General features: G+C 41.4%; 1 long non-coding RNA gene across 1 annotated transcript; it reads right to left on the bottom strand.

The window, feature by feature from the left end:
- Positions 1 to 580: 580 nt before the first annotated feature.
- On the bottom strand, positions 581 to 27,097 carry LOC126426934 (uncharacterized). Its single transcript, XR_007576461.1, has 4 exons — positions 26,990 to 27,097; positions 25,343 to 25,438; positions 16,050 to 16,308; positions 581 to 1,165 (listed from the first exon to the last, which is right to left on the bottom strand). It is a non-coding gene; the product is annotated as an uncharacterized LOC126426934 (long non-coding RNA).
- Positions 27,098 to 27,433: the final 336 nt, after the last annotated feature.

Raw genomic sequence — 27,433 nt, 5'->3', positions numbered from 1 at the left:
GACAGAGCTCTTAATCGACGAGTAATCTAAAGATATTTTTCGCATCATCGGTGAGGACTAACCTGAGACCGCCTTTTACTTACTAAATATTCTAGAATCCTCCGTTCAGAAATCACTGATACCTGGGACACATGTCAATACAAACGGCAGAACTTCAGCTCAGTTCTCGACTGGTTGCCGAGTTACAGTAAGCCTAGTGTGCGTAAGGACCTCGTCCGCTACTGTTGCGAGACATTTTTGGAAAAGGAGGACAGTGCAATTTCATAATCAGTATTTAAAAGATGCAACGGCACTTCTGCTAGTCGTAATGGGAACTGATACTTTTAGCTAAAATATATGAAAACTTTACTCTTGTGGGTGTGAAGTTTTTCAGTTGATTTCAAACATTTTGATGGGACTAAAACACATTCGTGACTGGAACAGGAAAAGGCTGAAACAGTTGTGGTACTCAAAGCATCCTTCGTCACACACCAGAATGAATCGGTAAATTATCTCAGAAAGAAAAGCTGTTTTGACAAACATACATTCAATTTTATTTTCATTTGCACTATAAATACAGAAAACAATTGTGGTACAATGACTGGTTGCATGTCTGAAGATAAAGATTGACAGTATTCAGGGCTAACATTTTAATCTGATTAATTTTTTTTGTAGATAAGTAGTGTATATAAATTACATTGAAAACGGATCGCTCTTTCGCAGGCGGATTGTTTCATGTACTGGCTAAACTGAATTTCGCATCGTGTAGCGTGTCCTTCACATATTTCCATTCAAAATTTAATTTTCACGTAGTTCTGCTGCACTGTATAGAGATTTACGTATTTTGATATCAAAATAAATTTCAACAATTTCTCAGATACCAGACACTTAAAACTACGGGTTTAAATAAATACAAACACATTTCAAAATATATGACGTTCCTTCCGTCGCCAGATATATGCAGCGAATGCTGTTGTGTTCGGTGATGCGAAGAACGCAGATGGAGTTCTGGGTTGTTTTCCCTCTGCTGAAGCGTGCCATGCCTGTTCCAGTGTGCCGTAATATCAGAGAACAACAGATGAAGGGTGTTAATGGAGAATTCCGAATATTCGGCAACCGCCATTTTACAGGACGCTTTAGCGCCGTCACCGCTCGTCGTCAGAAAATCTCACCTGATTGGTGCGTTCTGTAAAAGAGTTTCACTACTGTAGTTGTGTGTGGGGTTTTCGACTTCGAGAAACACACAGTCTTTGTGAAATGAACGAAAATCTGAGAAGTGTGAAAATGTTTAGACACTCTGGATCTTTCGTTGTGAAGCCGATATCCTACAATGCAGCAAACGAAATTTGGATTTAGCAGCCCAAAACACAGTCATAGAACCGCTGAGAAAAGATCTTCTGTAGTTTCGTTATGGGGCAACCACCAGTTGACTGAGCTACATTAACCACCAGTTGACTGAGCTACATTCAGCTGCACAGGTGAAAACAGACACGCACACAACGTTGTATTTTAAGAATCTGCCAAAGGAAAGAGGCCTAAAACTAGACTCTGGAATATTTGTAGTGTCATTTAGCGCCATTACTTTGTAGATTTTTTCCATTTTTTCGATGGGGATGCGCTCAACGATTATGTTAATTACTTTTCCACGTCAGCTCTAAGACATTTTTTTGTACAATTAGATACCTGTTGCGTCATTTGAATTATGTATATTCTCCAGTTCCTGCATAGTCAGTCGTTTTACGTATTTTATTATGTAAACGTGTCGCACCAGTGAGTGTGCTAACATATGTAGTTGTGAGAACTTCATGACAGGGTGTATTGTTGTTATGACTTAATGAAGCATAGTTATACCTGGAATCTTTCTAATTTATCATTCGTTAACTTCAGTTCTTTTTTTCCACTTTTACGTTCATCAATGTGTTTGCTTACTTGCATTGCAAGCATGCTGCAGAAACATTATTATGAAACGTGGTAAGATACCACCTTACATTGCATATCGCTCGCAGGTACAGCAAATGAGATTTCATGTTTGACAGTTTTCAATCATTTATCTTAATCGTAAATACGTTGCAGAAAAGGTGAGCCTTCCGTTTGCACAGGTAAGCCAACATACGAGGGTAATCCCAAAAGTAAAGTCTCCTACTTTTTTTTTTATAATTACATAGATTTGTTTATATCTACAATGGTTCACAGCAGCTGGAAGGAAAAACATAGATATAAAGAAGCTAACTAAAGAAAACATTGGTAATAGAATATCAATGAAAGAAGGAAGTACAAAAATATATAGGGAAACTCAGTAATACAGAAATAGAATGAAATAAACAAGAAATTGAAGGAAAGGCAAGGCGAAATGGCTGCATGAAAAATGTGATGAAATCGAAAAATGGATGATTGTCGGAAGGACTTAATCAGAATATAGAGAGTCAAAAGAATGTTTGGTGAAATTAAATGCAAGGTAGGTAACATTAAGAGTACAATGGTAATTCCACAGTTTAATGCAGAGGAGAGAGCGAATAGGTGGAAAGAATGCACTGAAGCCCTCTGAGGGGGAATTCAGTATTAGAATCAGATTTTAGAAGATCTTTGGGTGACTTAAGATCAAATAAGGCACAAGGCATAGATAACATTCTATCAAATTTTCTGAAATCGTTGCAGGACACGACAAAAAAACGACTGTTCACATTGATGTGTAGAATGTATGAGACTGGCAATATACTATGACTTTCGGAAAAACATTACCAACACAGTTTCGAAGATAGCAAGAATCAACAAGTGCAAGAATTATCACATGGTCACCTTAACAGCTCATGCATCCAAGTTACTAAGAAGAATAATATGCAGAATGGAATTGAAAATTGAGGACCTTTTCGATGACAATTAGTTTGACTTTATGAAAAGTAAAGGCCTCGGAGAGGCAGTTCTCACATTGCAGTTGATAATAGAAGCAAGACCGAAGAAAGTCAAGGCAAGTTCATAGGATTTGTCAACCTGGAAAAAGCGCTCGACAATGTAAAATGATGCAAGATGTTCGAAAGTATGAGAAAAATAGGTGTACGCTTTAGGAAAAGATTTGTAATGTACAATATGTACAAGAACCAAGGAGGAAAAGTAAGACAGGAAGCCGAAGAATGAATTGGTCGGTTAAAAATGGTGCAAGTCAGGAATGTCGTCTTTCGCCCCTAGTGTCCAGTCTTTACGGCGAAGAAGCAGCGAGGGAAATGAATATTCACGCATGGGATTAAAATTTGCAGTGAAAGGATATCATTGACATGATTTGCTGATGACACTGCTATCCTGAGTTAAAGTGAAGAAGAATCACAGGATCTGTTGAATAGAATGAATATCTAATGAGTAACAGAATAGGTACTGAGAGTAAATTTAAGGAAGATGAAAGTAATGAGAAGTAGTAGAAATCAGAACAGCAAGAAACTTAGCATCAGAATTGGTGATCACTAAGTAGATGAAGTTATACAGAACTCTGCTACTTAGGCAGCAAAATAACCCTTGACAAACAGAGCAAGCAGGACATAAGAAGCAAACTAGCACTGGCTAAAAAGGCATTCATGGCCAAGAGAAGTCTACTAGTATCAAAATGAGCTCTTAATTTGAGGAAAAAGTTTGCGAGAATGTACGTTTGAAGCACAGTGTTGTATGACAGATTGACTGTGGGAAAACTGTAACAGCAGAGAATTGAATCACTTGAGATCAGAAGATTGTTGAAAATTCGTTGGACTGATAAAGTAAGGAATGAGGTGGTCCTCTGCAGAATTGGAGAGGTTAAGGAATACATGGAAAAATGGAAAACACTAACAAGAAGAAGGGATCAGATAATTGGACATGTGTTGACATGGAGCTGTACACAGTAAAAACTGTACACGAAGAAAGAGATTTGAATACATCCAGCAAATAATTGAGGACCTAATTTGCACGTGCCACTGTGAGATTAAAAGCTTGGCACAGTGTAGAAATTCGTGACAGGGCACATCTTAACCAATCAGGAGACCGATAAAAGTGATAGCAGGACTTAATACCCACTACCATATATGCAGATGTGAATTTGAGTTTAAGAAATCAGACTTGTGGAGTCAAACCCATGGCCCAGAGGTTCTATCATCACAATACACCAACACAGCAACACCAATAAAGTACCAGGTGAGGAATGCTCACTTAAATTTCCTTTGACTTTTTCACAATACTAGATACTCTTTCTGATAGTAACCCTTTTACACACCTACCTCTTGCGTTACTGATCAGTCGTGCCTTGCAGCAGTGACAGCACCAGCTACCACCACCTGACGATGTCAAGCAGTTCCATCAACAAAATATTGTGCGAGTTACACAAAACGATCTGGCAGCAAACCCGAGAAGCGTATTTGCAGATTTCTTCTATTTAGTGTGATTTCAACTAAGTGAGCCAGTGTATGGCATGCACTAGACAACCTTTCACTGTGCGTTTACGTGTCTCCAGTTCGAGTGTACAACACACACAAATTGAAAACAATTGGTAGTACGATTGTTCCTGCACGTTCATAAGTAAATTGCCATTGCTATCACAGAGATTCTTGTATTCAGTTCACACTAATGTATATCCAGATGTAGTAATAATTGTAGCAATGAAAGTAGTTAATTCTACGTAACAGCTACCTGAAAAGTTATGAGAGGTTTTTTCTGTTTGCTAAAAGTCTTAAAAAGAAGACTTCATGTATTCAAACAGATCTTCCCAAGCCACTTCCAGATGGAGGAGTCATCTGAGAAGCCATATCCCCTGCCTGAAAGACTTCATTATCCGAGTATCCAGGGGTATCACAGGGCATCCAGTCGATCTCTCCTGTAATCCAAGTTGCCACATTTTATGTCGCACTATTCTTCCTTAATGAACTGTAGGTGCCAGGTGTTGCTGGATGGTTGTGTACAGTGCCACACACCAAATTCATTATGCTCAACAGAAATTTTGTCTCAGATTTAAAATTATGCTGACAAGAAAACTGGATACTGTGTAACCGTCTACACTGTCTATTAGGATCAGGAAGAGAATGTGCAACAAGGCACATCCCCATTATCAATATAGCATTTGTTGTGTTGCTTTAAGACAAAAGACTGGATCGATATAGCTCTCCATATTAGCCTATCTTCTGTGTGGATTGCCGTCTCCACCCAATAACTGCAACACACATCTATTCGTACTCCCTCACTGCATTCAGTCCTTGGTCTCCATCTAGAACAGCGGTCGTCAAACTCTTTTACTCAAGAGCCAATACTGACATTCTGAACAGGTACCTCAGGCTGCATATGTACTTTCTTTATTATTAATTGGTAACATAAATTAATATGTTACAAACCCCCAACAGACTAGTTACGTAAACTGACATACGGGCGGGAGAGAGGTGTGTTGACCACACGACCCTCCATATCCAGTCTCAGTGATGCATATGGGCTGAGGACGACACGGCGGCCGGGCATTACCGCTGGGCCATCACAGTCCTGTTCGGGCGGAGTTTAGTTTAGTTTTTAACATACTAGTTATAGTAACAGCGTGGTAAGTCGGCCGCGGCCCCCGAGTCAGCACCGTTCGAAACACTTCATGTCAACTGTTCTCTGTTTCAGATTGCCGTCACCCTTAGTGATCCCTAAGTTGTGACACTGACATCCCATGAAATGTCGCGTTGCTTGTGTGAGCAGGTAACTGACTAATAACAGTAATTGTACTCTTATTTAAATGCCTTTTTGAATATGAGGCACGATTACAAATTGTTATTAAACTTCATGAATGTCTTCTTCATAAATAAAAAGACTCTTCTTGCTGCACTGTATTTTATTTCTTCCAGACGCATTTCACCTCTTTTCACTTTATCATCAGTGGAATCTATAATAATACAGTTTTCTTTTGATATGCATTATTCGTAGATTATAAAACAGTTCTCTTCTCTTTTTATGTACAGAAATGATTAGTTACAGTTCTTCGCATTTTTAGTTGGTATCTGCACTTTCTCCCATCTAGTCACATGCTGTGAAATGCAACTGGGAGAGAGAAAATACAATGCAGCAAGAGTAGGCATTTGTTATTTACAAAATAAATATTTCTGTGCTGGCTGTGGAGGATGGCTACGCAAACAAACTCGTTATATTGAATATGATTTTACTTCTACTGTATCGTTAATGAATCCATTAATTAAAGAACACTTTGCCATACATGATATGGGTAAAAAATTTGATGGTGTCCATTTATAATATTATGCAGATATTTTGTACCATTGAAGAGCATTATCTTCTGAAAGGAATACAAATAAAATGAAATTAAGTAAAGCTTTTAAATATCGTGAGCTGATACAATAAAGTGTTCATGACCACTTCCCAAATTTAAGATGATTACAATCAAATACAGAGTCTTCATAAGAAAATTAAAAACTAGGTGAAGATTTCATAAAAAAATATACAGTAAAACCAACTGAATATGTTTGGATGAATGAGATTCAATTGATAGGTCAGCAGTTATTTGCGGGAATAACACAAATGTTAAGAAATAGATTTAGTGTTTTTATTATTAACAACAAAAGGAATTCCATATTTGATTACATTTTTGAGTAACTTGTTGTCACATACATTTCAGAAAAAGAATAATATGGAAAAGTATTACTTATTATTTTCATTAATAAATTATCATTCGAAATGCATCCCTATGGTCATAATTGTTGTGGTCCAGGAACAAAATCAGAAGAAAGATTAGCTGAAGGTGTTCAAGGAATAAAACCTCTAAATGATGCTTGCAAAAAACACGATATTGCACATAGAGATAATAAAGATTTAGAAAAAAAAAAAAAAAAAGACAGAATAATGTATCAGAATAGTGTCAATTTAATTTCATATTCCTTGCTACATGTATGTATCACATTCGAAGGGGACTGCCTCTGTAATGCACAATGGGGAAGTCATGTTACTTCCATTTCAAATTTATACAATAGCAGCTGATCTGTATGAGGCATACATGCCTATGAGTTGTTAGCACGAAAAACATTTCTCACTCCCTGCAACTGCAGGTATATCTACACCTGCACACAGCTTCGCTCTTGTAATGACCGGGCAACTTTACTTTGCTCACGGTGAAGTTGACCACCATCAACTAAACTTAAAGACGAATTAACATATTACAGTATCTCTGAGTAATTTTGTTTGTTAACGAGCAGGAGAACTACACTCTTAGTAAGCTCTCCATTGACGCTTTTGGATTTGGCTGTTGCTAGATGTACACTGAAGCACCAAAGAAACTTGAATAGGCACGTGTATTCAAATACAGAGAGATGTAAACAGGTAGATTACGAGGCTACAGTCAGCTATGCCTATTTAAGGCAACAAGTGTCTGGTGCAGTTGTTATATCTGTTACTGCTGCTACAATGGCAGGTTATCAAGATTTAAGTGAGTTTGAACATGGTGTTATAGTCTGGGGGACGACCGATGGGACAGAGTCTCTGAGATGAATCAGGGATTATCCCACACGACCATTTCACGAGTATACTGTAAATATGAGGGAGTCGGTAAAACATCAAATCTCTGATATCTCTGTTGCTGGAATAACATCCTGCAAGAATGGGACCAAAGGCAACTGAAGAGAATCATTCAAGGTGACTGAAGTGCAACCCTTCCACAAATTGTTGCACATTTCAATGCTGGGACCTCAACAAAGCTTCATGTTGGCCTGGGCCCAACAACACTGACATTAGACTTTATGACTGGAAACACGTTGCCCAGTTGGAGGAGTCTGGGTTCAAATCATATCAAGCTGATGGACGTGTATGGGTATGGGAACAACCTCATGAATCCATGGACCCTACATGTCAGCAGGGGTCTGTTCAAGCTGATGGAGGCTCTCTAATGGTGTGGGGCATGTGCAGTTTTAGTGATGTGGGACCCCCAGTGCGTCTAAATACAATTCTGTTTTTGTTTTAGCGCGCAAAACTGCTATGGTCATTAGCGCCTGGTCCGGGACTTAAGAAACAGTAAAAAACCGAAAATGGAAACCAGCAGCAATGGGAACGAAAGTCATAAAATTGGAGGAACTAAAAACAGAAGGAAGGCTTAAAAATCCTCTAAAAAAAGGGGTTGGTTGTCCTCAAAAAAGCTTCAAATGACTGACGTCATTTCACTGGCACTAATAAACTCGAGAACGCGATCGGCTGAGCGCGTGTCATCTGCTAAAATCGACGATATATCAGGCGACAGCTGTAGACAGGAGCGTAACGGATTAAAATAGGGGCACTCAATTAAAAGGTGTCTTACCGCCCACAGCTGAGAGCAGTGGGAACAGAGTGGGGGAGGATCGCCGCTTAAAAGATGTCGATGGCTAAAAAGACAGTGCCCTATCCGGAGTCTAGTTAAAATTGCCTCCTCCCGACGACGCGTTCGGGAGGAAGAGGTCCAAGCACAAGGAAGAGCTTTCACGTCCCGCAATTTATTATGGGGAAGTGTCGACCAACGTGCGTGCCACAAAAGAACAATACGACGACATAAAACGCTCGTAGATCGGCGAAGGGAATCGATTGAATAGCTGGCCGAAGAAGAGAGACTGCAGCCTTGGCTGCTATATCGGCCGCCTCATTTCCACAGATACCAACGTGTCCCGGAAGCCAGAGGAACGCCACCGAGACGCCCCCCAGGTGGATCAAGCGCAGACAGTCCTGAATCCGGTGGACCAGAGGGTGCACAGGGTAAAGAGCTTGGAGACTGAGGAAAGAGCTGAAAGAATCGGAGCAGATAACGTACTGTATCCGCTGATGGCGGCGGATGTAGTGGACAGCCTGGAGAACAGCGTAAAGCTCCGCAGTATACACCGAACACTGGTCGGGAAGCCAGAAGTGATTTGGGGTGTCGCCAACAATATAGGCACTCCCTACACCTAACGATGTTTTCGAGCCATCGGTGTAAATAAATGTGGCTTCCGTCATTTGTGCACATAGAGCAGCAAATGCCTGACAAACAAGTGAAGGGGTACCATCCTTGGGAAATCGACAAAGGTCACGGAGCAGGCAGATCCGGGAACGGAGCCAAGGCGGTGCTGTACCCCAAGTTGTCAAGAAGGTTTTAGGAAAGGAAAGGGAACGGAGCAGTTGACGGAAGCGGACTCCCGGTGGTGGTAGGGAGGAGGGGCGGCCTGCGTACCCTACATCAAAGGAGGCATCAAAGAAAAATGTCATGGGCTGGATTAGCAGGAATGGAAGACAGATGGCTAGCATAACGACTCAGAAGGACTGCTCGCCGATTGGACAGCGGAGGTTCAGCAGTCTCGGCATAAAGGCTTTCCACACGGCTGGTGTAAAAAGCTCCAGACACTAAACGTAATCCACGGTGGTGGATAGAGTCGAGACCCCGAAGAATAGACGGCCGAGCAGAGGAGTAGACTATGCTTCCATAGTCCAATTTTGAGTGCACTATGGCGCGATAGAGGCGGAGAAGGACCACTCGGTCCGCTCCCCAGGAGGTATCATTTAGGACACTGAGGGTGTTGAGGGATCGCAGACAGCGAGCCGAAAGATAGGAAACATGGGAGGACCAGCACAGTTTTCTTTCAAACATAAGACCCAACAATTTAGCGACGTTTGAAAACGGACGGTTGACAGGTCCTAGATGTAAGGAGGGTGGGAGAAACTCCTTACATTGCCAAAAATTAACACAAACGGTCTTACTGGGAGAAAAACGGAAGTCGGTTTTGACGCTCCAAGAGTGGAGGCGATCGAGACATCCTTGAAGACGTTGTTCAAGAAGGCTGGTCCGTTGAGAGCTGTAGTAGATCGCAAAATCGTCCACAAAGAGGAAGCCCGAGACATCAGGAAGGCGACACTCCATAATTGGATTTATGGCAATGGCAAACAGTACAGCACTCAGCACCGAGCCCCGGGGTACCCCGTTTTCTTGGGAGAAAGTACGGGAGAGAGTAATGTTCACCCGCACTCTAAATATGCGCTCTGCCATAAATTCATGAAGAAAAAGGGACAGCCGACCTCAAAATCCCCAAGAGGACAGTGTGCGGAGGATGCCTGTCCTCCAACAGGTATCGTATGCTCTCTCCAGATCAAAAAATATGGCTACTGTTTGGCGTTTCCGGAGAAAATTGTTCATGATGTAAGTGGAGAGAGCAACAAGATGGTTAACTGCACAACGATGCTTTCGGAATCCGCATTGGGCAGGTGTTAAACGACTGCGGGATTCCAACCACCAAGCTAAACGGTAATTCACCATACGCTCCAAAACCTTACAGACACTACTCGTGAGAGAAATGGGGCGATAGCTAGAGGGGAGATGTTTGTCCTTTCCAGGTTTCGGAACAGGGATGACGATAGCTTCCCGCCATCGTCTGGGAAAAGCACTGTCGGTCCAAATTCGATTATAAAGGTGAAGGAGGTAACGCAGACTATGTGTTGATAAATGCAGCAACGTTTGGACATGGATACCATCTGGTCCTAGGGCGGAGCAGCGAGAAGAAGAGAGTGCATGTTGGAGTTCCCGCATGGAGGAAACAGTATTTTAGCTTTCGCGATTTTGAGAGGAGAAAGCAAGAAGCAAGATGTCGCACTTCCGCTGCACGTTTCTTTGGAAGAAACGCTGGCGGGTAATTTGAAGAGCTCGAAATCTCAGCAAAGTGCTGACCCAATGAGTTAGAAATTGCGACGGAGTCCACTAATGTGTCATGCGCAACAGTGAGCCCAGAGACCGGGGAGAAACTAGGCGTGTCTGAGAACCGTCGAAGCAGACTCCAAACTTCCGAGGAGGGAGTGAAGGTGTTAAATGAGCTAATAAAGAATTTCCAGCTTGCCTTCTTGCTATCGCGGATGACAACGGCATCGCGCACGGAACTGCTTATAGCGGATGCAGTTGGCCAAAGTAGGATGGTGGCGGAAAACGCGAAGAGCACGTCGCCGCTCACGTATAGCGTCACGGCATGCCTCGTTCCACCAAGGAACTGGGGGGCGCTGGGGCAATTCGGAGGTGCGTGGTATTGAACGTTCCGCAGCTGTAAGAATAACGTCTGTAATATGAGTGACCTCATCGTCGACGCTAGGAAAGTGACTGTCATCGAATGTCGCTAGAGACGAAAAAAAAAGTCCAATCAGCTTGGGCAAACTTCCAGCGTCGCGGGCGCATATATGGCAGTTGAGGCTGCAGTCTAAGGACACATGGAAAGTGGTCACTCGAGTGTGTATCATCAAGGGCGAACCATTCGAAGCGCCGAGCTAGCGGAACAGTACCGACCGCAAGGTCCAAATGAGATAAATTTGTCGTGGAGGCAGACAAAAATGTAGGGACCCCAGTGTTGAGGCAAACTAGACCCGCTTGGTGGAAGACATCTAGCAATAGTGAGCCATGTGGACAAGGATGTGGAGATCCCCAAAGCTAGTGGTGGGCATTGAAGTCCCCAACCAGCAAATAAGGGGGTGGAAGCTGACCAAGAAGATGAAGGAGATCAGCTCGTGCCATTGGTGTGGACGATGGAATGTATACAGTACAAAGAGAGAACGTGTATCCGGAAAGGGAAAGACGGACGGCGACAGCTTTGAAGGAAGTGTAAGTGGATTGGGTGATAATGGAGAGTTTCATGAAGAAGAATCATGAGTCCTCCATGTGCTGGAGTGCCTTCAACAGAGGGGAGATCATATCGGACGGACTGAAAATTAGGGAGAACAAAGCGGTCATGGGGACGCAGCTTTGTTTCCTGAAGACAGAAGATGACCGGCGAGTAGGATCGTAAGAGGATCGACAATTCATCCTGATTGGCTCGAATGCCGCAGATATTCCAGTGGACAATAGACATAGGGTGAACAGAAAATGGAGGAATGTGACCAAGGGTGCCGTCAACTCAACGACTGCTCAGAGCTTGCGACTGACAGCATGGAATGGCATTCAGCCGAAGGCAGAAGATCCTGATCCATAGGTTGGTCAGGAGCAGCTCCTGCAACCAGCGATCGGCCGGTTGATCGGCCGCCAGCATTGCTGCCTCAGCGACACAGAAGACTGCCAAGAGCGATTTCCGCCAGGTGGTGCTGTAGATGGGACACGCCTTGGCGGAGAAGGAGATGAACTGGGTTTCTTTGTAGCCTTCTTGGAAATATGATGTTTAGATGAAGGAGGAACCGATGGTTGTGAAGTTGGGATACGTAAATAATCTTCACGAGTATGCTCTTTTTTCGAAGTCTTGGTGTCTGACTTTTGGGCTCGAGATTTAGCAGAACCCGATGAAGGGTGACCCATAGAGTGGGCAGGCAAAAGTGGTAAGGTTGAACGGGCGATCTTTGCACTGGCCGATCTGACGATCGTGGCACTAAAGGTGAGGCCGCAAGTCTGCGTGGCCGCCTCCTTTGTTGGCCAAGGAGAAGCAAGGACTGTGCTGTATTTTCCTGTCTGAGGCACAGTGGGTTGTCGACTGGCGAATAATTTTCGAGCAGCTGTCCCTTCACTCTGATTTCCTGGATAAGCTTTTCATCCTTAAAAACTGGGCAATCTCTAGAGGAAGCAGCGTGGGCACCCATACAGTTGATGCAGCGAGGGGGTGGAGGTGGACAAGCACCCTCATGGGCATCCTTGCCACACGTAACACATTTGGCCGGATTGCAACAGGACTGGCTGGTGTGATTGAACCGCTGACACCGATAGCAACGTGTAGGGTTTGGGACATAAGGTCGTACGGAAATTCTCATAGCCTGCTTTGATTTTCGATGGGAGTTGAACTTTGTCAAATGTCAAAAAGACAGTGCGGGTTGGAATGATGTTCGTGTCAACCCTTTTGATAACCCTATGAACAGCCGTTACGCCCTCGTCAGACAGGTAGTACTGAATTTCTTCATCAGACAATCCATCGAGGGAGCGTGTATATACGACTCCACGCGAGGAATTTAAAGTGCGGTGCGCTTCAACCCAGACAGGGAAGGTGTGGAGCAGTGAAGTACGCAGCAATTTTTGTGCCTGGAGGGCACTGACTGTTTCTAACAAGGTGCCATTCCGTAATCTGGAACAAGACTTTACAGGACCTGCAATTGCGTCGACACCTTTCTGAATAATGAAAGGGTTGACCGTGGAGAAGTCGTGACCTTCGTCAGACCGAGAAACAACAAGGAACTGTGGCAACGATGGAAGAACTGTCTGTGGCTGAGACTCAGTGAACTTACGCTTGTGAGCAGACATAGTGGAAGGTGAGGAAACCATTGCGGAAGAATCCCTCATGATTACCGGCGTCTCCGATGGCGCACTCCTCCCTTGTGGGGGCCCTCTCTGAGGGCACTCCCACCTTAGGTGATTGTTCACACCTCAGGTCACACCTCCCGACAAACAGACGGGGGGACCAATCGGCAGTTTCGGAAGGTATCAGCTTGGGTAATCACCCCTCCCTGGGCCTGGCCGTTACCAGGGGGTACGTACGTGTCCTACCTGTCTACCCGGGGCGGGGAATTATGCGTTACCCCATCACCGGCTACGCACAAAAATGCATGGGTCGGCCTTCAGACACGCACAGGGAGGAAGAAAGAGAAAGGGAAAGGAAAGAAGAGTGGTCTCAAATGTCTCAGCGGAGAAAAGGGTAAAGAGAAGAGGTAAGGAAAAGAGAAGGAAAAGAGAAGGAAAAGAGAAGGACAAAGGAAGGAAGAAGACATACAAGCAAAGAAGGCGAAGAATGCGTTACATTTACGAGCGTCCGTCTCCGGACATAGGCACAAACCATACTCCCAGATGGGGAGAAAGGGAAGGAAAGAGCCAGAGGTGAGGGGAGGAGGGCCGAAGATGGGGGATGGGGAAAGATGCGGAAAGGGAAGGTATGCAGCCCGGAAAGGAAGGAAGGCCACATTAGCTCGGGGTCCCATGCTCGCTACGCATGTATCCACAAAAGAGTTGTGGACCCCCTGGGGGGTGAATACAATTCTGACAGGTGACATGTAAGTAAGCATCCTGTCTGATTACCTGCATCCTTTTGTGTCTACTGTGCATTCCAACAGACTTTAACAGTTTCAGCAGTACAATGTGACACCCCACACGACCAGAATTGCTAGAGTGGCTCCAGGAACAATCTTCTGAGTTTAAACACTTCTGCTGGCCATCAAACTTCTCAGAGATGAACATTATTGAGCATATCTGGGATGCCTTGCAATGTGCTATTCAGAAGAGATCTCCACCCCTTATACTCTTATGGATTTATGGACAGCCATGCAACATTCGTGGTGTCAGTTCTGCCGAGCACTACTACAGATGTTAGTGTAGTCCACGCCATGTCACGCTGCAGTGCATTTACATGCTCTCGAGGGCCTTAAAAGATATTAAGCAGGTGTCCCAATTTCTTTGGCTCTTCGGTGTATGATATCACAAAGGGAAATATGAAAAAGAATTATTTACCGTATTTACTCAAATGTAAGCCGCACCCGAATCTAAGCCGCACCTGAAATTTGAGACTCTAAATTCAAGGGGAGAGAAAAGTTTTAGGCTGCACCTCCAAATCGAAACAATGTTGGTCCACTGTAATATGAGACACAATTTAGTTCGAATGAATGACGATACAGCTACAGTAGTTTGCTTCGAGTTGTAAGCCTAGCAGTTAAGCTTTACCAGGTAGCCATTGCTATGTGTCAGGCGCTCCGTCCGTATTTATACGGGTACCCTTCCTTTTTCACATGCTTCGTCTGGTTTGAATTGATTGCTTATTTTGCTTCGATCTAATAAGTGCCGTTTCCTTTGTTCTAGGTGCTTACGTCACTAAGCAGAAAACGCATTACTGTACTGTTCGTCGCATTCTGATAATGCGTGTTTAGGGTCTGTCGCTGCTCGCGGCATGGCTTACTTTTGTGCGCGCTAACACCGCCTACAATAAAAAAAGAGAGGAATTGTCTCATTAGCGAAACAATGGCAAGAGACTGCTATTTGTTGTTACTTACACTGCTGCTTTCTTTGATAATGATCAACAAGAACCAAATAATAGACTGCGTATGATAGCACATGTTCTGAACGAGAGTTAGGCGAAAATGTTTCTCCGTTTGAAAATCTTTGCGGCCGCTTCTTTAGTACATCAAATTCTGCACAGAAATCAGAGTCCTCTTAGATTTAAAAATTTAGTCAGTTGCTGTGCTTCATTTCTGACTATCACTATTAGGCATAAGAATAATACAAATATAAACACGACACGATACGTATATTCTTCCGCGTTTGCTGTTGCCTCACTCAAGTTTTGTAGTTTATTAGGCAGACAGGATTTAAATGAGATAGCAGCAAACACGAAAGAATACATGGCAAAATGTTTATATTTGTATTATTCTTATGGTGAAGAGAATACTGCATGTGATTCACATTTCATCAGGTTCCTATTAGCAACCATCTCTTCTCAGAGGTAGGAAAAAATTCAGAATGTCAAGTTGGCCATATTGACAAACATCCCAAACAGTCTCGCCAGACGGATTTTCGTAGTACATTGAAATTCTGCTACATTCGAAGATGAACAATACGGAATTTGTATTTACTTCGTTGGATAAATGCGTCGAAACTCGGGGCGGAGAAAAAAAGCTCGTCTTATACTTTTTTCTTTAAATTTATTTACCGACGCAGAGGTTTTGGCGCCAGTATTTACCTTTGTGCCTACAAAGCATGCCTGTGTCGCGCTACATATATTCGACGGCAGAAGTTAGTTGTGGCGGCACCTACCAACATTTTTCAGAACTTCCGCTTGCTTTGCACTTGATTCTAAGCCACAGGCGGTTTTTTGGATTACAAAAAATGGAAAAAAAAGTGCAGCTTAGATACGAGTAAATACGGTAGTCCTAAATGCATCTGATTGACATTATGATATTTAGTTTTTTGTATTACGTTTCAAATTATCCTTTAGCTGCAATTAATGAAAGATGTGTAGTTTTTTTATTATCACGAGTTGGTTCTTTATAAATATTCAGTGTCAAGAGATGGCAAAATAATCCACACAAGATACTCCATATCCCAATGTAACACACTTGCTGTTATTTTGGACAGTTCACAGTGTTGCTGGACTATAATGCAGGCTACGGTATGGTTAGGGATTGTTTCACAACTGCTGTAAGGGAGCTTCTCTTATGTCAGTTACCTCTGCTAAGTGGCTGCATGCTTAATCTGCGACATGCCAGCAAGAAGCCCCGTGTTCGCAGCTATGTTGTGAAGTGACATGCAAGAAACACAACATGGCGTCGAAGACGGGGCTCCTCCCTGCCAGGATGTGATTGTGCTGACTGCTCCGAGCCCCTGGGCACCAGAGTCACGTCTGCGCCATTTTAAGCTTCCAGCAGCATGTGCAGGTCGCTCACAAAACTCCTTCTCTCAGCCTTCATCTCTGCCATTAGTCACTTCTGAAACATACAGAGTGCAATGTAAGTGGAATCTGTCACACCGCACATAAAGTAGTTTATCTGTTGTTCCACCAATGCAGAGTAACTGAAAGATCTCAAACTAGGTCCAGCTCTTTTAAAGATTCTGAGGTACACCCACCCTAAAAGATGGAAATATATATTTTTTTCAGTAATGTATATAATAATTTCAAGTATAAGGAAGAACTTAATATTTTCTCAGACACATTTCATATAGCTGTCAACGTTTGAGAATGTTGATATCATGTGATGTTTTCAAAGAGGAAGTAGGTAGCCCTAAAGCTGCACCTTGAAATGCTGCCTTATTCTTTAGTAGTGTCCTACAGACTTTTTATTATTACGAAATAGGAGTTCTGTTCAGAATACTGTAGAACATTCGTAATTTCTCGCTAATAGTGTGTTGGAGCAAAATGTGGTTGGCATCTCTGCACACACTGTGTTTAATGCGTAACTGCCAGTGTTTGTTTAATGCGTAACTGCCAGAAGGTTCGTTGATGTATGTCTGCTAGTTACCGTTCAGTGCTATATTGAGTAGCATGTTGTGTCACATACTTTCCAAATTTCAAGGTGGCAGAGTTAAGAGGAGCCACGTGTCTGCTTTAAATTTTGCGTGAAACTCAAGAAAACTTTTAGAGATACACATCAAACGATGCAGAAAACGCACGGTGATGTGTGCTTAAGCCATACTCGATGTTACAAGTAGTTCACACAGTTTAAAACTCACCGGACATAAGGTAAAGGTGACCCTTGTTCAGGACGCCCTTATCAGGAACTTCAACAAAACTGTGTGTGCCAATCAAGACAAACTGTCCGAGAGATTGCAGAAGAATGTAACATTTTGGTAGGATCATGTCACGAAACACTGACACAGCATTTTGGGATGCATCGTGTTGCTGCCAAGTTCGCCCCACAGTTTATGAGTCAAGACCAGGAAGACCTCCGCCTCACAATCTGTGAACGGCTTATGTATTCAACAAATGAGAACAAGATGTTCCTTCAAACATCATTATCTTAAAATAACTTAAATTCTGTAACACTTCGCTGATCTCATTCTGTTGTGGGGACACAAAAAGCCTCTGCACCTATTCAGATTTTGGGAGTGCTTCAGCTGTGACAATTCTGTCCAAATGTGTTACTTGAATTAATATTAACAGTAACATGAACCCAATTTTCCATGTAGCATCAACATCACCCAAGTACGTCTGTACGAAGCATCACAGGTGTTTCATAAGTCCCGTATAAAATTGTGAAACCCCCAGTACTTGCTTCTTGTGATGAAACGGGTTAAAATGGGTAATTACTTGCTCAACTTTCAGCTTACATACTGATGAAGAAGGAAAGTGCATGAACACAAAGCAGCAACCTTGCTTCCCTTGCACTTCTACCACACATTCTTCCCACCTCCACACTAAACACACACGGAACACAATTTATCCATCAATATGATTACTGTTCTTAGATGTGGTACACACATGTAACATTTGTTTTTAACTCCTTTCATTTCAAGGTAAACATGAATTTTACATCCTTAGAACAATAGTTTTCATAATGTTGCAATTTTTCTATCCCCTGCAACACAAACTATTAGTCCTGGAGAAAAACGAATAAAACCTTTTTTGGTAGCAAATTTTAAATTTGTATTGGTAAATATTTTTGCTGCAAGCTGCACTGTTCAAGTTATCCAACCAATTATAAAAAAAAAGTAACCTTTAAACAACCCTTCTCCCACCGCAATGCACACATATCACTGGACAGGATTTTCAGTATGGTTTTCAGGACACTCATTCCTAGTAATGTGCAAAAATTTGTGACTACACAATTTCGTTCCCCTCATTTTCCTTCTCTGACTGGATTACATGGTGAATACACATTTTTGAGTCCCATCAGTAAATTTCTGCCAGTTTGTGAAAATTAGTTCATAACACTGTTGGCATATTTTCAATGCCACCTGGAGATGTTCATTTACAATGAAATGTGTTTTGGTGTAACGAATGTACTTGAAACATGGTTGTGGTGGTTGTTATTAACATTTAATATACCATGCAGTTCAACTGTGTGAGAATATTAATACACAAACAATTGATTTGTCAGCAGAAAATCTGGAGCAGGAGCATGAAAATAATTTCAAACATTTTTTAATGAACATTGTGACAGGCTATTATGGTTTAATTTTCAAGGAGAGGAATGGAAAGTCCTGTAATTGAAGTAGCACATGAAGTGAAAGAAGATCTCTCATGGTCTCTCGCCATTTTCTAAGGTTCAGCTCCAAGGTTAAGCAGTGTTGAACAGAACTCCTTACCTTTGATTTTAGAACTTTAAAATTTTCAATTAATTTAGAAAGACTTATTTTAAGCTATCAGTGTTATAATCATATTTTAAAAGGTATTTTCAAGCAAATGTTGAGCGTGGTAATCTGGATTAACTCATAACGATATGAAAATGGTGAATAAGAACCTCATGCCAAAAACTAAATTGGCATAAAATAAATGCCAAAATAAGAATAAACTATCATTATTCTCATGACATACCATCTGTTAGATTTGCCAACTCACAATCAAACTGTCACTTCTCAAAGTAACATATACATCCAGCTATGCTGTACATCAGTATGTAGCAACAAAGAAGAATTAATATTCAGTGACTTTGCCAACTTACAACCAAGGAGTCACCTTACAACCTAATATATACTTTGGGCTATGGGACAGATCAGTCTGTCACAACAATTGTCATTATGCTTTAGCCACCCTATCAGTATTTGTTATATTTACTTACTGTCCTAATTTTTTCCACAGAGCCGAGTGTGGATTACATTTGTGAAATTACTGGCAAAAGTAATCCCCAACTGATACCTCACTTTTTAAAATCTATAATGAAGCACATTTATATTTATTAAGATTCAAGTACAGGAATAACACCATTTCAACAGTTTCACTCTTGGGCCCATGAGTTAGTTGCAGGCCAACAGCTGACCACACTCCAAATGGCTGCATTTTGTCCAATTTCAAGTCATATGCAAATGAGGCTTCACAATTCACAAGTAGAAGGGCTTCAATTTTCTGTAATATTATTTACAACAATGTGAAGTGAATTTAGGAGTTGGTTATGAACAAACTTGTCAATCGATGGTTTATAATATATTTCTAAAAATATTTCATAATGCATTTCAGGTATAGCCCATCATCACATGGCCTGCTAAATTAACAACACAATGCGAAAATGTATAGAAACGCATTAATACAGACACAAAGGTTTTGAAAACCAACATTACAATACTGTGACAAGTCCTTCCAGCTTACAAGACCATGAAGTTACTGCATTCAAATAAAGTAATGCTGAGGGGACATACAGACAGCTAGCAGACAAATGAATATAATTGGGAACAATACATGAGTAACCTTCCTTGTACTAGATGGATTGTGAGTGACGGTGCCGCAAACTGCCAATACAGGAGGGTAAATAATAAATTTTTACCCTGATTTATTTTACAATAATAAATATTTACACATTTAAATTAGTGTGTATTTCATGCAAACATACAGGGAAATTAAACATATTGCAGGCAAGTAGTAAACAATAAAAAGAGTGAAGTAAAAATACACTACTGGCCATTGAAATTGCTACACCACGAAGATGATGTGCTACAGATGCGAAATTTAACCGACAGGAAGATGCTGTGATATGCAAATGATTAGCTTTCCAGAGCATTCACACAAGGTTGGCACCGGTGGCGACACCTACAACGTGTTTACAGGAGGAAAGTTTCCAACCAATTTCTCATACACAAACAGCAGTTCACCGGCGTTGCCTGGTGAAACGTTGTTGTGATGCCTCGTGTAAGGAGGAGAAATGCGTACCATCACATTTCCGACTTTGATAAAGGTTGGATTGTAGCCTATCACGATTGCGGTTTATCATATTGCGGCATTGCTGCTCGCATTGGTCAACATGGAATGACTGTTAGCAGAATATGAAATCGGTTGGTTCAGAAGGGTAACATGGTACGCCGTGCCGGATCCCAACGGCCTCGTATCACTAGCAGTCAAGTTGACAGGCATCTTATCTGCATGGCTGTTACGGATCATGCAGCCACGTCTCGATCCTTGAGTCAACAGATGGGGACATCTGCACGAACAGTTTGATGACCTTTGCAGCAACATGGACTAGCAGCTCAGTGACCATGTTTGCGATTACCCTTGATGCTGCGTCACAGACAGTAGCGCCTGAGATGGTGTACTCAACGACGAACCTGGATGCACAAATAGCAAAACACCATTTTTTCGGATGAATCCAGGTTCTTTTTACAGCATCATGATGGCTGCATCTGTATTTGGTGACATCGCGGTGAACGCATATTGGAAGCGTGTATTTGTCATCGCCATGCTGGCGTATCACTCGACGTGATGGTATGAGGTGCCATTAGTTATATGTCTCTGTCACCTCTTGTTCACATTGATGGCACTTTGAACAGTGGACGTTACATTTCAGATGTGTTGCGACCCGTGGCTCTAGCCTTCATTCTATCCCCGTGAAACCCTACATTGCAGCTAGATAATGCATGACCGCATGTTGCAGGTCCTGTAGGGGCCTTTCTCGCTACAGAAAATGTTCAACTGACGCCCTGGCCAGCACATTCTCCAGATCTCTTGCCAATTGAAAATGTCTAGTCAATGGTGGCCGAGCAACTAGCTCATCACAATATGCCAGTCACTACTCTTGATGAACTGTGGTATTGTATTGAAGCTGCATGAGCAGCTGTACCTGTACACGCCATCCAAGCTCTGTTTGACTCAATGCCCAGGTGTATCAAGGCCGTTATTACTGCCAGAGGTGGTTGTTCTGGGTGCTGATTTCTCAGGATCTATGCACCCAAATTGCGTGAAAATGTACTCACATGTCAGTTCTAGTATAATATATTTGTCGAATGAATACTCGTTTATCATCTGCATTTCTTCTTGGTGCAGCAATTTCAATGGTCAGAAGTGTATTTAGCCTTAGCATAAAATTGTAGTTACAAAGTAACTTGCAGTGTAACTGGATAGATACAAAATCTACTCACCAAACAGTGGGAGGCGAACACAGATATAGAAGGTATTATGTATGCAAGCTTTCAGAGCCATTGGCTCCTCCTGGCAGAAGAATTTAAGGGGAAGGAAGGGGAACGAAGGAAAAGGATTGGTGGGTTCATTGATTTGGGGGAGGAGGCCAAACAGTGAGGTCATCAGTTCCATCAGATTACGGAAGGATGGGGAAGGAAGTCGGCCATGCCCTTTTAAAAGAACTATCCCAGAATTTGCCTGAAGCGAGTTGGGAAATCAAGAAAAATCTAATCAGGATGCCCGGATGTAGGTTTGAACCATCTTCCTCCCGAATGTGAGTATGCTGCGCCACCTCACTTGATATGAAGGAAAAAGACTAGTGCGGTTTAGGAAAAGGGGTAGAGTTCAGAGGAGTCACCCGGAACCCCATATCATGGGCGAATTACCAGATGGGATGAGAAGGAAAGGCTGATTGTTGGGAACTGCACTGGACTAGGTTTAAAAACCTGAGAGATAAAAAGTGGAAAATAGGGCAGTATGGAAGACAGAGATTACTGCTAAAACATCATACACAAGTTAACAAGAGCACTGTGTGTGATAGAGAGGTGGGAGGGGGGCAGAAAAAAATATACACGTCAGAAAGTGAAAGATATAGAAACTAAAATGTAGTGAAGAAAGGAATAGTTACTGTGAAGAAATGCAGAGATGGAAGAAATTAAGCTAAATAAGGGCAAGGTGGGTGGCAAGAACTGGGACACGTTGTAGTGCCAGTTCCCACCAGTGGATTTTAGGGAGACTGGTGTCTGGGGGAAGAATCCAGATGGTATGTGTGGTGAAACAGGCACCAAGGTCGTGACTGTCATGTTTTAGTGCATTCTGCGCAACAGGATATTGTGTTTGCCAGTATGCACCCTCTGTCTATGCCCCTTTCATCCTGATAACCTGGTGGTAGTCATGCCGATATAAAAAGCCAAATAGTGTGCACGTAACAGCTAGTAGATGCCTAGTCATTTCACAGATGGCTCTACCTTTGATAGTATACGTTTTGCCAGTTACACGACTGGTATATATGGTGGTTGGAGGTTGTTTTATTTCACTATATTTACCTCACAAAACAGCGCATACTAGATTTGTAGTAATGGGAGATGCGGAAGAAATCGTGAAGAAATTAAGGGTCCAGTTGCAGGAACTAGGAAAAGACTGCATCTAAGCTGAAGTGTTTCGAGGTAGTAAGTACTGAAGAATGATCAACATTTTATTCTCATTGCTGTACTAACCCAGTGCTAACTAATCAATGAAACAGGGAATGGTAACCGACTGATTTTCAGCATTTTTGATTAGCTACTAGCTTAATTTCTCTTCTGTATTTTGCACAGTTAGAAATGTATGATCTTCCATTTTGTGATGCACATAGTCAAATAAAACAAGTTACAAAAGAAGTACTTGTTATGCCCAAGTAAAATCTTTTTATATATATGAAGATGGTATCTGTTCTTTCAGACCTGTCCGAAAGAACAGATACCATCGGTGACCATGCAGCTCGTTAGAATGACATTACAATGAAATAAATACCCTTAGCTGCATACAGGCATTGACATACGTCAACGAGGACAGATGAAAATGTGTGCCCCAACCGGGAATTGAACCCAGGATCTCCTCCTTACATGGTACACGCTCTACATCTGGGCCACCGAGGATAGTGCGACTGCAGCGACTTATCTCTGGCACGCCTCCCGTGAGACCCACATTCTCAACTTATTGTTCTGCACTATATTCGTAGTTCCCCTGCCCATTACACTCATTAATCGTGGCATTGCTGCCGGCACTGTGTGACACACACACACACACACACACACACACACACACACACACACACACTATATAATTTTCACCTTTCTTTTGTACATTTGATTATCTTCAGTGCGGATGCGCAAACAGTGCCTGAACGGGACTCGGCAGTAAGACCGCGAGTAAGAGTATAATAGACAGTGGTATTATGAACATAGTGCGGGACAATAAGTTGAGAATGTGGGTCTCACGGGAGGCGCACCAGAGATAAGTCCCTGCAGTCACACTATCCCCTGTGTCCTCGGTGGCTCAGATGAACAGAGTGTCTGCCATGTAAGCAGGAGATCCTGGGTTCAGATTCCTGGTTGGGGCACACATTTTCATCTGAACCTGTTGACATATAGCAACACATATGCAACTAAGGGTATTCATTTCTTTGTAATTAAATCTTTTTACTTCACCTTTCTTCATATTTACTACTTGTCTTCAATATATTTTATTCTGCATTTATGTTGGCATGAAATATATCCTAACTTAAATGCGTAAAAATTTCTGTTCTTATTGTGAAACAAATCTTGGTAAGAAGTAATGGCTTACTATCCTATATTGGCAGGCTGCAAAGCCACCACTCACATGCCATCTAGCATAAGTGAGGTTCGTTATGCAGTGATGAGGGCCACTATATTCATTCTTCCGCTAGATGTGTGTATGTCACCTCAGCATTTCCTTCTTTATGTGAATAAAGGAACTTCATGGTCTCATAAGTTTAAAGGCTTCTTTGTCATAGCACTGTAATTATATTGTATTGCAGTATGTATTAATGTAAAAACAATATGAATTTTGGTTTTCACACCTTTATACCTGTATTAATAGATATCTATACATTTTGAAATTTGCAGTATAAAAATGTGTTGTTAATATAGTAGGTCATCTGGCAATCAGTTACACCCAAAACACAATATGAAAATAAAGGAATTCCATTACCACCTAGTTATCACTTATTGCGAACTGTCAGCCTTTTATAGAATCACATTAAAGATTGTTAGATTGCACATTTCACTATTGATTTTCATTGGTAGTTACACTAGGCAATGTGTGATCTCATGACTCACACCTTTGCTGACAACACAGACCTTCATTTTGCACCTATTGGGCTGCATAACAATTAACTCCTAATGACAATTATCAGAAACTGAACTTTAGAGCTGTTGCTTGTGCTGAAGCCTTGTTTACGTATTCAAAGACAGCTTTTGATGTAGACTGCCATGAAACTAACTTCTCAGACCAGTGAGCTTTTCAAACTCAATTCCAAATTAATTATTTTTGGTTAGAAGGGAACACCTAACAACAAGTGAATCACATTTTCCATGTAACTTAATAATGTGCTACCAGCAGTGGCTCAATTTTTAAGTTTCTTTACATTGCTGATATTCACCATAGGGGGACCAATCTTCTGCTGCACATTAAAAGTTGACATTTACAAGAAGAATACCACATCAGAATAAACCCTTTCTACGCTAACATACCATGAATTCCATTGAGTTGTGCATTATAAGTTTATGGATATTTATTAAACTCTCCTCTTCATTCAATGTGAAGTTCTATACAAATCATACTTTAATGTACTGTTATGAAATGTCACATTTAACATCAACACAAAGAGTTCTTATGGGCCAGACACTTGAGTGCTCGCATGGTGGTTTTGGAGCAGTTAAAGTTCCATCATCTGGTGTAAAAACTATATCACTTAACCATCTGAGAACATCTTCATCCCAATGTTGTCTAAGAACAAAAGTTCAAAAAGACCAAAAAAGGGGACATGCTCCCCCAAAAGAAACACAGATTTTATGGAATTTATGTTCCCTAACCCTTCTTTTAGTCTTTTAACACAATTTTTGTTCTATGACAACATTGGGGTGTACAGATAACATCAGATAGCTAAATTATTCTATTTTTTACACTACACGAAAGAAATTTGACTGTTGTGAAACCAGCCGTGAATGCCATAAAACAATTGATTCAGGATTATTGTGCAATTTATTAATTTTAGAAAATTAAATCGACAGATAACATTACTATTATACTGAATTCATCATGCTTCCAGCAACATAACATGAATTACACTTACTAACACACCATCCTGCATACATAAATTAATGAACAGCAGTGAGAAACACAAGGAAGTCACTTACCATGGTGTCTGGCTTAGCACATATCTCATCTGTTTTTTCTTCTTTGACTGAAATGGTTTTCAAATTGTCCAGGACTATAGTCTTGTATAGGCCTACCTGAAAAACGAGGGTTCTCATAAGAACACTCATTAAATTTAAAACCCTCCACTGGCCACAGGAAATGGACAACTACACAGGAACACAAAATGTTCAATGGAAAAACTGATTCACAACTTTCTGGTTATAACGTCACAAAACAAAGTAACAGGATATCTAACTCTCAGGCTGGGAGACAATTGCGAGATTTATGGGAGACATCTTGCCTTTTTTCCCCCCATGAATATCTTCAGAATTATGATCAGTCAAAACAACTGAGAGACTTAAGTTAATTCACCACATCCGAATAAAACCATTTACTATAATACTACTCGTGAAGGAAAAAAAGATAAGATGGCTCTTTAAATCTTGATAGACAAATATTGAACTGAATTTTTTTTGGGCCTGTACTGTAACCCATGAGGTTGATGACCGTATTCTTATGAGTAATGGTAGGGGCAATGGAATTCGTGCTGTGAACCACATTTTCCATCAGAAAATTTAATTTGCATTTTTAACGCACGGTTTGTTGAAATTTTCGTCATCCGCATTTTCATGGTTTTATACCAACTACCGCAGTGCTGCAACCCTTATGAACACACTACAGGGGGAAAAAAAAAAAAAAAACCACACACACTGATGTTCACATACTGTACTGAGAAACAGCTGATCTATTATTAACACCAACATTTAACACGTCTCCTCACAAAGTGACTTACGTTTTCTCTGACGTGCGTACCACAGATGACGAATCTTCTATTCTCTGATATCGAATAATGCACTTACTGAAAAATACACGTACCAGCAGCTCTTTACTGAACCTATTTCGTTTTGTTACACATCTCCAAAATCCTGTTGCTAAAGGTTTTTACGAAAGCACACTGAAACATGCCTATTACTATGTTCTTATGTCAATACACGATTTAGCGACCTGTCGAGCGGTACGAGTAGGTGAATGCCCGAAGCACACAAAATGGCCGCAGCAAATGCAACAGAATTCAGCATTCCCTTTCATCCCAACGTAACAACTCACGAAATTATGTAATAACCGGGGGAAGCTTTAATCTGAAGAACTTAATAATACGAACCAATGGCTCATGCTACAGACTGAAGGAGCTCTACATCAGATGACAGCAAAACACTTTATTGTTCCTCGTTCACAGACATCACAGCCCATGGGCTAAGCAAGCCACCATAACGACAGTAATGTAGGGGGTAAATTTGTGACATTCACTATGCATTTCTTCTGGTCTATAACGAAGTATTTAACACTAACTATGACTTTCTCTCTCGGGATGAACACGCCGTCTCAGTATATTACAGATGTCGCCATCGCCAATGGTGACGCAACTGCTACTTTTCAGGTACGGAATAAAATATCTTTGAAGTAGGCCCAGTAACAAACATTATACTAATTAACACTGTATTAGTACAGTTAACATAACACGGAGGCATTTACTGCTTCTCAAGATCCAACAAACTATAATATAAATTTTTCATTAATGCTGCTTCAAAATAAATTTTCGTATTTCCAACATACATGGTTATAAATTTCAGTAGCTTATTTCTTACCTGGAGGCATTAATTCACGTACTTCTGCTAAATACAATATTGCAACTGTTTTTTTCTTTTCTTTATATATATAGAACAAATAATTCTTGAAACAACACGGTTCTCAAAGAAGTGTACTGTGAAAGAATCTACTATCAAGGATGCTTCACAGCCTTGCATACAATGTTGTTGCTCTACCAGAACGGGCGCCCTATGTACACTCACGCGCTTTACGTCAGTGAAATGTTTTTTATTCATTTCATAACTTACACTATTTCAGAGCTTATGTCTGGCAGGAGACATGTCAAGGTTACAATTTCCTTTTTTGTAATTTTGTCACACTTATAATAATACCCTGTGAAGAATTTACTTACCGTATTTAAAATTTGTGAAACTTAACAGTATTTACATCCACTATAACTAGCCAGTTTTAGGCATCCGGCTCAAAGTATCACTTCGTCCTTC

This window comes from Schistocerca serialis, chromosome 11, assembly GCF_023864345.2.
Source record: "Schistocerca serialis cubense isolate TAMUIC-IGC-003099 chromosome 11, iqSchSeri2.2, whole genome shotgun sequence".
Classification (NCBI taxonomy): domain Eukaryota; kingdom Metazoa; phylum Arthropoda; class Insecta; order Orthoptera; family Acrididae; genus Schistocerca; species Schistocerca serialis.
Note: the sequence above shows the minus strand (reverse complement) of the source record. Positions and strands in the feature narration are given on the sequence as shown.